The sequence below is a fragment of the Peromyscus leucopus genome, chromosome 12 (genome assembly GCF_004664715.2).
Source record: "Peromyscus leucopus breed LL Stock chromosome 12, UCI_PerLeu_2.1, whole genome shotgun sequence".
Classification (NCBI taxonomy): domain Eukaryota; kingdom Metazoa; phylum Chordata; class Mammalia; order Rodentia; family Cricetidae; genus Peromyscus; species Peromyscus leucopus.
Genome location: NC_051073.1, coordinates 73163079 through 73174854, shown reverse-complemented (window position 1 = coordinate 73174854; position 11776 = coordinate 73163079).

The window sequence follows — 11776 nt, the reverse complement described above, 5'->3', positions numbered from 1 at the left end:
CTAAGCAAGCCGCCCAGGAACAACATCAGAACAGAGTCCAGAGGCCAAAATGGGTTCCACTCCTCTCTGGCTCTTCCAATCCATTCCCACCCCAATCCCTTCTCTTGTTATCTCGGCCGATAGGATAGTTAATGTTAGAGTGGAGAAGGTCCTTGTCTGGTCCATTGAATCTTTGCTCCTCAGAACATATTTACACAGGGGGGTTGTAGAACAAGTGCTCCAGTTACCATTCCTTCTCCTCCAGGAGAGAAACAGAATTGGAAAAGAAAACAGAGACCTGCCCCCGGGGACATTCATCTTGTGTCAATCTGGCCTTTGTCCTTGGGCGGCAGCAAAACTCGGTCACAATGAGACACTGGACTCTTATTCCTCACAATTCAGTGTGCGGTGTCAGTTGAAGGAGACAAAGAGGGGGAGGGGGGAGGGGAGGGGAGGGGGCTACTTTTACCAGGTCCCCCAAGACTGCCAAAGGCAGTTGGAGTAAGGCAAGCCACCTAGCTTTAAGCTGGTATCCAAACTGATTCGAGCCGTCATGTGTCAGCAACTGGCCTCTTGTCCCAATCAGAAGTGCTGTGGTGAGTGTGGCCCTGGGGTGCAGGCACAGAACCCCAGGTTTCTTTCTTCCTTTATAGTGTGGAAGAAAGGATTCGAAGACAAGGGATAAATGGTACAGAGATGTTTTTCTCAAAGGAAAGATCAAGAATTCAGTCTCCCTTTCTAAGATTTAGAAATAAGTGCCCTGAGACCTGAGGGAAGAAAAGAAAATATTACACGGTTGATGTTTCTTTAAATAAATAGAGATCCTGTTGCCCGCAGGGCTCCTTAGGACCAGGGCATAGTGAAATCAGTTACTAAGAACTTCCTATCAGGCAGGCTCTGCTCAGCACCACATAAGCACCAGTATTTCCGCCTATGTCATTTCTAAGGGGGGGTGCACTGTTATGATCACCCCCACGTTCTGTAGGTGAGAAAGCCTCGGCACAGATACGATCATGGGGCCAGCACCGAACGAGCAGGACAGTGTTACAATTTCAGTGGCTCATGTCTTGAACAAGTGGTCCCCAGCTAGTGGTACTATTTGGAGGGCAGCAAAATCGTTAGGAGGTGCTAGACTAGATCCGGGGGACAGGCTTTTAGAGGTTGCAGACCTGCCCTGGCTTCAGCCACTCTCTCTGTTTCTTTGTAATGCCCCACCCGAGCCATGGCGGAGCTGCTCTTCTTCCTCTGCTGGACTAGAAGTCACTGAAACCGAAGGCCAAAAGAAATCTTTCCTCCCTTCAATTGTTTCAGTAAGGTATTTTGGTTACAGCGACTGACAAGTCACTCATACAGACAGTGTATCTCACAGGTTTCCCCCGGGGTCTGCAGATAATCACCAGGCTATGCAGCCCAGTCCCATAGAAGCTGGGTGCTTAAAGACAACAGCCAGCCCCGGAAGAGACAGGCTCCATGCAAAGGCTTTGCCTAAATCAACCCACTCGATCTTCCTATCGACCCTATGACATGGATGGATGCCAGCATTCTCCCATTTTCTACGTGGGCAAAGTAAGGCACAAAGGCTGGGAAACGTTTCCAAGGGCACATAGCTAGGAAGAGTTGGACTCGAGCTGAACGCAGATCCTGAACAGGGTCCGTGTTCTCAGGTCCTCTACCTGCTCAGTCTCTCTGTGTATCGATCGTCCTGTCCCACCTTGCCTGTGGGGTTCTGGCTCTTCATCCGCCACTCTAACAAGAGTAGTTTTCTGACTCACTCACAAGTGGATACTAGATGTAAAGCAAAGGATAACCAGACTGCAAACCCACAGCTCCAGAGAAGCTAGGAAACAAGGAGAACCCTAAGAGGGATGCATGGATTGCCCTGGGAAGGCATGAAAGAGATACCATGATAGAGGGAGACATCGTGGGGTAAGGGAGAAACCTGGTGCTAGGGAAGCTCCTAGGAATTCACAAGGATGACCCCAGATTAGACTACTAGCAATTGTGGAGAGGGTGCCTGAACTGGCTGGCCTACCTCGTTAATTAGATCGGTGAATACCCTAAGTGTCATTATAGAGCCTTTCTCCAGTAACTGATGGAAGCAGATGCAGAGATCCACAGCCAAGCACCAGGCCAAGCTCTGGGAGTCCAGTGGAAGAGAGGGAAGAGGGATTCTATGAGGGGGGGGGGGGTCAAGATCATGATGGGGAAATCTACAGAGGCAACCGAACCAAGCTAATGGGAACCCATTAACTTTAGACCGATAGCCGTGGAGCCTGCATGGGACTGGTCTAGGCCCTTTGCATGTGGGAGACAGTTGTGTAGCTTGATCTGTTTGAGGGTCCCCTTGCAGTAGGATCAGGTCTATCCCTCATTCATGAGCTGGCTCTTTGGAGCCCATTACCTATGGTGGGATGCCCTGCTCAGCCTTGATGCAGGGGGGAGGGGCTTAGTCCTGTCTCAACTGAATGTACCAGGCTTTGCTGACTTCCCATGGGAGGCCTTAACCTTTTAGAGGAGGAGATGGGGGTGAGTGGGGAGGGGAGGCTGGGGAGAAGCAGGGGGAGGGATAAAAGGGGGATCTGTGGTTGATATATATAGTGAATTAAAAGCAATTCCTTAAAAAAAAAAAAAAAGTAGTTTTCTGGGAACTCCAGAAACTCCACCTAGACTTCTGAATTATCCTGAACCAGCAGGATATACCTTCATGAAACCCACATCAGAAAATTAAATTGTATTTACAGAGCATCCTCCATGTACCAAACGCTTCCCATACAGTGTCTCATTTAATGTCCCCAAACCTTCTCACAGGCAGTGCTAATGCAGAGTTTGCTGCTGAAATTCAATGTAAGAGGTTCAAAAACATGTCTGAAATCAGGGCACTGTGGTGCAAACTTGTACTCCTGGTTCTGGGGAGGTGAAACAGGAGATTCTGGGGCTCCCCAGCAGGTCAGCTTAGCCTGCTTGCTGAGTTCCAGGCCAGAGACCATGTCTTTAAAAAAAAAAGTGTACATTGTGCCTAAGGAACAACACTGAAGAATGTCCTCTAGTTTCCAGGCATGCATATGCAATTGCACACACACTTGTGCAACACACACACACACACACACACACACACACACACACACACACAGAGCTATGCATATCTGAGATTTCTCATGAAGCAGCTAGTCAGGTTGAATGCTTGTTCCTGACCCTCAGACTGGGGTTCTGAGAGGCGCTCGCATCCCTCTCCTGGCTTATTTCCGGAAACATTCCCCGCCCTGTCTCCTAACACTCCATTCTTAGAGCTTATGAAACATCAACCATCAGGGGACTCTGGAGGAACATGAGCAATTAAGATTTCTGATAGAGGAAGGATGCCCTTCTTCAGCCCCAAACCTTGAAAACAAACAAACAAACAAACAAACAAACGAATGGCTTCTCATTGCCTTTAGAACCAGGGCCCACTTTGAAACAGGATCTACACCCGCAGCATTCCCCTAGGATCCAGCGGTCTCTCCTGAGCCCCTCCCCCACCTCTAGCCACAGACCTGCCTACTTGTGGAGCCAGTCATGTGCCAAGTTTACTTCTCTGTCTCTAAGGTCACAAGAATCTCCTGGCCCACATGAGGGGCCCTCAGGCTACTGGTTTTTGTGGGGAACCTGTCTCTGTTCTTTAGCCTTTTCCTGCTCATCCCCACCTTCGCTTGGCAACCAGAACTTGTAGTGGGTTAAAAACATGGATTCTCCACCTTAGTTTTCTGCCTCTGATCTGCTAGCTTAGAAACCCCAAACCAAGTCAGGCGTGGTAGCTCATGTCTGCAGTCCCCGCCCCTTCCGAAACCTTCAAACCAAAGGCACTGGAGGTGGGTGTGGAAAAAGAGTCCCCGGGCTTCTGACTGAGGTCTGATGTGCCTACTCCAGGGATTCTGTAGAGGAACTTGATGTGTGGACTTGGCAAAATCTATTTTGACCGACCTAGAGTCCTCTTTTTGCTTCCCTTAATGCTCTTGGTGGTGAGCTTCAGATGGGCAGAGGCCAGGCCTTGCTCTGACCTTTGCAGACTTTATTCCCAGAGCAAGAGCAGCATATCTCACAATTTATCTGCCAGGAGCTATGAAAGGTCTTGCTTTGGCATCTCCCAGCAGCACCTACTGGAAGACCTAGGCTAAGGGAGGAGCTGGCCCACTTCAGTGTGGTATCAGGAGGGCAGGTGGCAGGGCAGGCTGTCCTTTGGCTTTTGGCTTGGTCTATAAGCACCCACCTACACTGAGGTCCTGCTGGATTTATTGAGTGGCTTGTATGCAGTTTGAGTTGGACAAAGGGGAAATTAACCATGGCCGACCGGTAGTGGACCTCCAAATGAAATGCTCCATCAATGGATTTGATTACTTAATTTGACATGGGGCATCCAGCCTTCCCTTTTAGCCTGAGGTAGGCTCCCTGTCTATTGCCACTTGAGAGCAAACCACCATAGTAAGTGTTTAGAAACAAATGCCTATCTTATTCCCTCTCTTTCGGTCTGGGTGCGATTTGGCTCTAGGGATAGACAGCATTGACTCAAACCATCTGAAAAACCTCTCCGTACCTCTTGCTCCTGCCTCTCCTATGTATCCATTCCCATCAAGAAGCCAAACCAGGCCTGGTGTGATGGCACACACCTTTAACCCCAGCACTCAGCAAGCAAGGACATACAGATCTCTGTGAGTTTGAGGCCAGCCAAGGCCTAAAGATGAAAAACCCTAGAGAGGTCCAACCTGGGCCAGCCCTGGTGTCTAGAATTGTAGACATGCTCAGACCCCTGTTTCTTCTTTCCTGTTCTCTGGCTTTAGCTTATGGCAGGAACCAGGCGCTCACTGCACCCCAAAGAATCAGTTATCTCAGTCACCATTGGCATGCCATTACTGGATATCTAGGAGGCTGAAAGGTTGACAGCTGACTCCCATGTCAGCCTCTTGGAAGAGAAGGCTTAGGTATCTCAGCTGGCCTGTTTGACCTATATGCTTTTTATTATGTGTAGCTTGTATAGGAAAGTGCATGGATTGTAACTGTGGACTAAATAAGTTTTCACAAAGTAGGGACCTCTGTGTTTACACTATCCAGATGTCTTAAATTCCTATTGCTGTGATACAACACCATGATCAAAATCAATACAGCGAGGAAAGCATTTATTTGACTTAAAAATCCTGAGTCATAGTCTACTGAGGGAAGCCAAGGGAGGAACTCAAGGCACGAACTGAAGCTGAGACCAAAGAGGATCCTGGCTTACTGGCTTGCTCCTCTGGCTTGCTTAGCCTACTTTCTTATACCAACATCAGGACCAACTGCCCAGGGATGGCATGTAGGCGATTTTCTATCCTGGCTAGCCATCTCCCAAATATCCACCCAGAGACTTAATATTAATTATAAATGTTTGGCCAATAGCTTAGGCTTGTTACTAACCAGCTCTTACAACTTAAATCAACCCATATTTCTTATCTACGTTGTACCTCAGCATGGCATGTTCATCTTGCTTCTCCCCACGTCTCCTTGTGACTCTGCCCTTCTTCATCCCGGTGTTCTCTCCCTGTCTGCAAGTCCTGCCTAACCTCTTCCTGCTCATTTAGCTCTTTATTAAACCAATGAGAGCAACACATCTTTACAGTATACAAAAAGATTATTTCACAACAACAGCACCACCCTCAGTGAGCTGAGCCCTCCCACATCGATGATCAAATCAAGAAAATGTCTTCCAACTTGCCCACAGGGAACCAGATGAAGGCATTTTCTCAGCTGAGGTTCCTCTTCCCAGATGACTCTAGATTGTGCCAAGTTAACAAAAAACTAATCAGGACAGCAGACTAAGAAATAAGACTTCACTAGCTTACCTCCAAGTCCTAACAGAAAGCCTCCCCACCACCAGGCTGCAAATCCTCCTCCTCCTCCTCCTCCTCCTCCTCCTCCTCCTCCTCGCTTCCCTCTGTCTCAGTCGCCACCTTCTTAGCTCCTAAAGTTTTATCTGTCTTTATACGTCACATAAACAAAATCACCCAGCGTGTATCGTTCCGGCTTCTTCACATGGTGTCTAGGAGAGTCACCAGTTGCGGTTGTCTTTTGTTTATTTTCTTTGTAATGTAATATTCCATTGTCTAAATAGTTTGGAGTTGGTCTGACCATTTTACTGCTAATGGACAAATAGGAAGTTGCTATGCACATTCTAGTGAGACTCTAGTGTGTGTGTTTTGGTTAACATCAACCTAATTTTTTTTTTTTTTTTTTTTTTTTTGGTTTTTTTCGAGACAGGGTTTCTCTGTGTAGCTTTGCGCCTTTCCTGGAACTCACTTGGTAGCCCAGGCTGGCCTCGAACTCACAAAGATCCGCCTGCCTCTGCCTCCCGAGTGCTGGGATTAAAGGCGTGCGCCACCACCGCCCGGCTGACATCAACCTAATTTTAATTGGTTCATTTAAATTCTATTTACAGGATTCATTCTCATTTCTGATCTCTTTGAAATGACAAGAGACTTCTGACAAAATTTTATCATAAAAAGATATAGAATGGAAATATAAGCTCCCATGTTACCTCCTTGCCTGTATCCAGTTTTCTCAAATTACCCACTAGTAACAGTTTATTCTATACCACTGTGTGTATTTTCTGTTATACAGACAACCACACTTAAATTTATACAACGTAGTTGTTATAAACCTACATGTTAGGTTTTACTGTGCCGTTGTTGGTTGTTTTTGCTCTTTTGGGGGGGTCTGCCACCCAGCTCCCAAATAAATCACACATGGAGGCTGATTCTTTCTTATAAAGGCCAGGCCTTAGCTTGACTTCTTTTTGCCAGCTTTTCTTAACTGTCTATCTTTTACCTCTGGGCTTTTTCCTTTTCTTACTTCTGTAATCTTACTTTCACTCTTACTCCATGGCTGGCTGTGTGGCCGTGTGGCCATGTGGTGTGTGGCTGTGTGGCTGTCCCCTAGTGTCCTGCTCTCCTTGTTCTCTTGTTCTTTCTTCTTTTCCTCTTTTTTCTCCTCCTCTGCTCTTTTTCTCCTTCCATTTATTCTCTCTACCTACCAGCCCCGCCTCTCTCTCTCTCTCTCTCTCTCTCTCTCTCTCTCTCTCTCTCTCTCTCTCTCTCAGCAATTCAGCTCTTCATTAGACCAATCAGGTGTTTTAGACAGACAAAGCAACACAGCTTCACAGAGTTAAACAAATGCAACACATCTTTGCATCATTAAACAAATATTCCGCAGCATAAACAAATGTAACACATCTTAAAATAACATTCCACAACACTGTGCTGTGTTCATGATTTCTGGTCTCCCTCCCATACTGACTATAGAGCTCGGACAGTAAGTGGCCACGACAGTAAGTGGCTCTGTGAGAGGAGGGGCCATCACTGTTAGAGGCCCTTCCAAAGTAAGGCATGGGAGTTTATAGAGCAGTAAGTTTCATTTCCACTCACATTAATTTGTTTCGCTGGCGTCCTCAGCCTGGGGCTTGTCTGAGAAGAGCTAACAGTCTGCTAGTAGGTGGGAGAAAGGCAAGGAACAAATAGCTACTGTGTGGTGGCTACGGGTGCCATAAGAGAGGCGTGGAGGTGAGTTCCGGCAGTATACACGAAATACTTCCTGTGAGGGTCAAGGAAGACTCCAGAGGCAGCTGGCATACGGGCCAGACCTGGAATTGATTACTAGAGCTTTGCTGTACCTACCAAGACAGAGAGGGCTTTCCATGTAGAGGAAATAACACAGAGAAGCACACACAGGCTTGGTCATAGTAGGTATGTCCCAAGGCTGCCAACTGATTGCTCCTACATGGCTAACTAGTAGGACATTAGCTATTAGAGATATCTATTTTAGAGCTAGGAGGAGCCATGGCTGAGACAGGGCTAGAACCGGAGTTTGGATGACAGGACATCAGATGTCTTGTATTGGAAGGAGGATCATTCACATTTTAAAATCATGGGCTACATCTCACAGGTAAAAACAATCATCAAAAATTAGAAATGCCTCCGAATACATCCTTTGTCTTGTTTCTGATTGAAGCACAGATCACCTTGTAGGTAAAGTTATCTATCCTGCTCAGGGTGCAAATTCCTTCAATACGGACCCTCTTAAAGTTTTGTCTGAACCTTGCAACTCCACCACACAGTACTTTGCATGTGGTCACCAAATATTGAATGACTTTATGAATAAATGAATGATTAATGCTGCAACAAAACACTGTGCCCGAGAAAGGGGACAGCTGTCCCTCCTTTGCGGACTTATTAACATGTGCTTTTCTGTTCCACCCAAATAGTGGGAGAGGAACAAGATAAGGTGGCTTTCAAAAACTCGACATAGGTGCTCAGGGAAGCGCTTCACTTTTCAGCAGCAAGATCTGGGCCCCGAGAAAGTGAAATTCATTTTGGTCACAAAATGTGAAATGGAGGTGAAATGGAGCTTGGTTAAGACTTTAAAGCCTCCCCTCAGCCTTTAGTCACATGAGAGAATCCATACCGTACCTCAATGTACTGTCGCTTGCCTGGTTCCCATCCTAAACGCTGTTTCAAAGAACTGAATCAGCGTCCTGGTGGGCTCAGTCAACTAGGGCTCCCACCTTGCCCTGCAGGGCTCCTCCCACTGCAGGGCTGGGCCAAAGTGAAGGCATTCGAGACCCACTCTCTAGCCACTCTCGCCAGGAGAGAACAGGGGACTTTGGGGTCCCTGGCTTGTCTGGTCCTCACCCATGTCCCTGGTTTCCCCGAGAAAGACCCCAGTGCACCTGGAGGTCTTCTTTGGGCATCCAGGAAAGATGAGCATCCCAAAGTGTTCTGTTCCACCTGCCCATCAAATAACATTCCCGCTGGGAGAATTGGATGCACCCTCTGACTGGAATCCCTTCGGGCTCTCCCCCACTTTCTGTGCTCCTTCCATAGCCTAATTGCTCTATATATTTATCTGAGTTTCATCTGGACTGTTCCTCTCAGGAATGTTTACTTTGTGTGTGGAGGCTGACCTCAGGGCCTGCTCTGACAGAGCCTGGCAGTGTCATGATAGGATATAAAAGCTAAATATGGTCTTCCTCTTCCTCCCTACATGCTAAGCTGCTTTTAACGACAAGATGTAGTTTTACATTACAGGATCCATGTTTTACCTGTTCTGGCCCACGCATTCCTGACTAGAGTGTGGGGAGCATTCATTTACACTTATGTGTACACCTTGTAAATGTGAATGATAACTAGGTAATCCATATGGCAATATGGTAATAGCGCCACAGACTCATGTGGGGAAGAAGGCACCCCCATACCTTCCTTCTCAATGTGACACTTCCTGTAGAAGTATTATCTCAGCGTTAAACTCATAGCTACGTTTCCTCTAATGCTTTTGTATCTCCTTCATCTTCACTGACTGCCAGAGACATGCAAAGGGTTTCGTAGGATCCATGCAGGGGCAGACAACTTCAAGGGGGATGGGATTCTGGAGAATGCTGGAATGTTCTTTGGTAAGATAGGGGCATGGGGATATGGGCAGAATGTATAGTCAAGGGCACAGATGTGCATTCGCGTGTGGCATGCTGGGAAAGGGTTGGAGCATCTGCCATAGTTGTTGGCATTGCTTTGGCTTACAACAACCATGTCTTTCTAAGCAGATCATCGTGATTTTTTTTTTTTAATTATCACTGAGGGGCTGGAAAGATGACTCAGAGGTTAAGAACACTGGCTGTTCTTCCAGAGGATCGGAGTTCGGTTCCCAGCACCCACAGCAGGCAGCCCTCAACCCCCTGTGACTCTGACACCCTTTTCTGGCCTCTGCAGGAAGGGACCCGAGCACACGTGCCATCCACTCCCACAGACACAGGCCTGCAAATAAGATTACATCTTTTAAAAAGAAGGAAAGACCATTGTGAAAGTTCAGGGCATCCATTACATGAACCAAGAACGACTGAACTAACAGAAAATGGGAATGTGGATGTGCCTGAAAAGCCATAGCCACGAGCACATGTCTGTGAAATGCACAAGCTGTGGGAGGACATGTGCTGGGCTGTCCCTGGGGTTTTCTGTGATTATTCACTGAGGACTTAATCATTCCATTTGCCATCTGTGAGTTCTCACAGGAGATAGGCAAGGCTGTGGATGCCAAAGGTTTAATAAAAATTGATGGGGCAAACTTAACATTGAGAAAACTGGATCTTTGAGCACAATTTGGACAAGATGCCATTATTTTGTTTTGGCGAAGGAACATTTATTTCCAGCCCATGAAACTTGTGAGGGCCACTGAAGAACCATCTGCTGGACCAGGAGGGCTGGGCTGGAGTCACAGGGCAGGCAGCAGAATGGGTGCTGGATGGGCACCATGTATTGAAGAGCCAGGAGATTTGGATCCCTCTTGGAGCGAGAGAGCCTCAGTAAGTTCTGGAGGAGGTGAGTGACCAGGGAAAAGGGCGCTGGTGCGTTGGCAAAGACAAGTGTACTGACCATAAAGTGTGTTAAGTACATCAGAGCAGCATATGAGAGAGCAGAATTTGACCTGGATAGACAGAGAAGCCACTCTTCTGGCCTGGAACTCACTCTGTAGACCAGGCTGGCCTGGAACTCACTTTGTAGACCAGGCTGGCCTTAAACAAAACAGAAAAAAGAAGAACCTCTGTTTTGTTTTTTGAGACAGGGTTTCTCTATATAATCTTGGCTATCCTGGAACTCGCTCTGTAGACCAGGCTGGCCAGGCTGGCCTCGAACTCAGAGAACCTCCTACCTTTGCTTCCTGAGGGCTGGGATTAAAGGCATGCACCACCAGATCCAGCAACAATTTCACTTTTTAAGGTGGGAGATAACTCCAAAATTATTTGTTTTTGTTATATTTATTTATTTTTATTATTTTATTCTTTTTTTAAAAAGTTTTATTTATGTACATTGGTGTTTTGCCTCCATGTATATCTGTATGAGAGTGTCGGGTACCCTGGAACTGGAATTACAGACAGTTGTAAGCTACATTTGGATGCTGGGAATTGAACCCGGGTTCTCTGGAAGAATAGCCAGTGGTCTTAACCACAGAGCCATCTCTCCAGCCCTTTGTTATATTTATTTATGTTGCAGTACTAGATCTTGGACAGAGGGCCTTGGTATGGATAGGCAAGCCCGCTGTACAAACTACACCCCAGACTAAAGCAATAGATCCACAGGAGTCTGTTTAAAAAGTATTAGGGAAATTTATTAAGGTAAATTGAGGAAATACACTCATGAATACAGAACGGAGTAGAGAGCTGAAGTTGTCCTCTGATCTGACCAGGAGCGAATCCACCTCACAGGCAGGAGCAGGGAAAAGGGGCATGTGACCCTTCTCCCTCTCCTTTTAAGAGGTCACATACAATAGCAGGAAACATTGCCTCCTTCCTGAGCTATAGCCCAAGGTCATGGGTGGAGCAAATACATTTCCCTTTTTGTCTAAATAAGAAGGTTCTAAACTTAATGCAAGCTATATACAATAAGAGTGATTATCAAGTATTGTCCAGGAAAAACAAAGGGTAACAAACAAACAAACCAAAAACAACCAACAAGAATAACATCAAACAGCCAGGCGGTGGTGGTGGCACACGCCTTTAATCCCAGCACTTGGGAGGCAAAGCTTGGTGGATCTCTGTGAGTTCGAGGCCAGCCTGAGCTACCAAGTGAGTTCCGGGAAAAGGGGCAAAGCTACACAGAGAAACCCTGTCTTGAAAACCAAAACCAAACCAAACCAAACCAAACCAAACCAAACAAACAAACAAACAAAAAACCCAAAACATCAAACAAGAAAGACATGCTAAATGTCCAGAAATGCCCAGTACGTAGGAAATTGGCCAATTACTTAGATTACT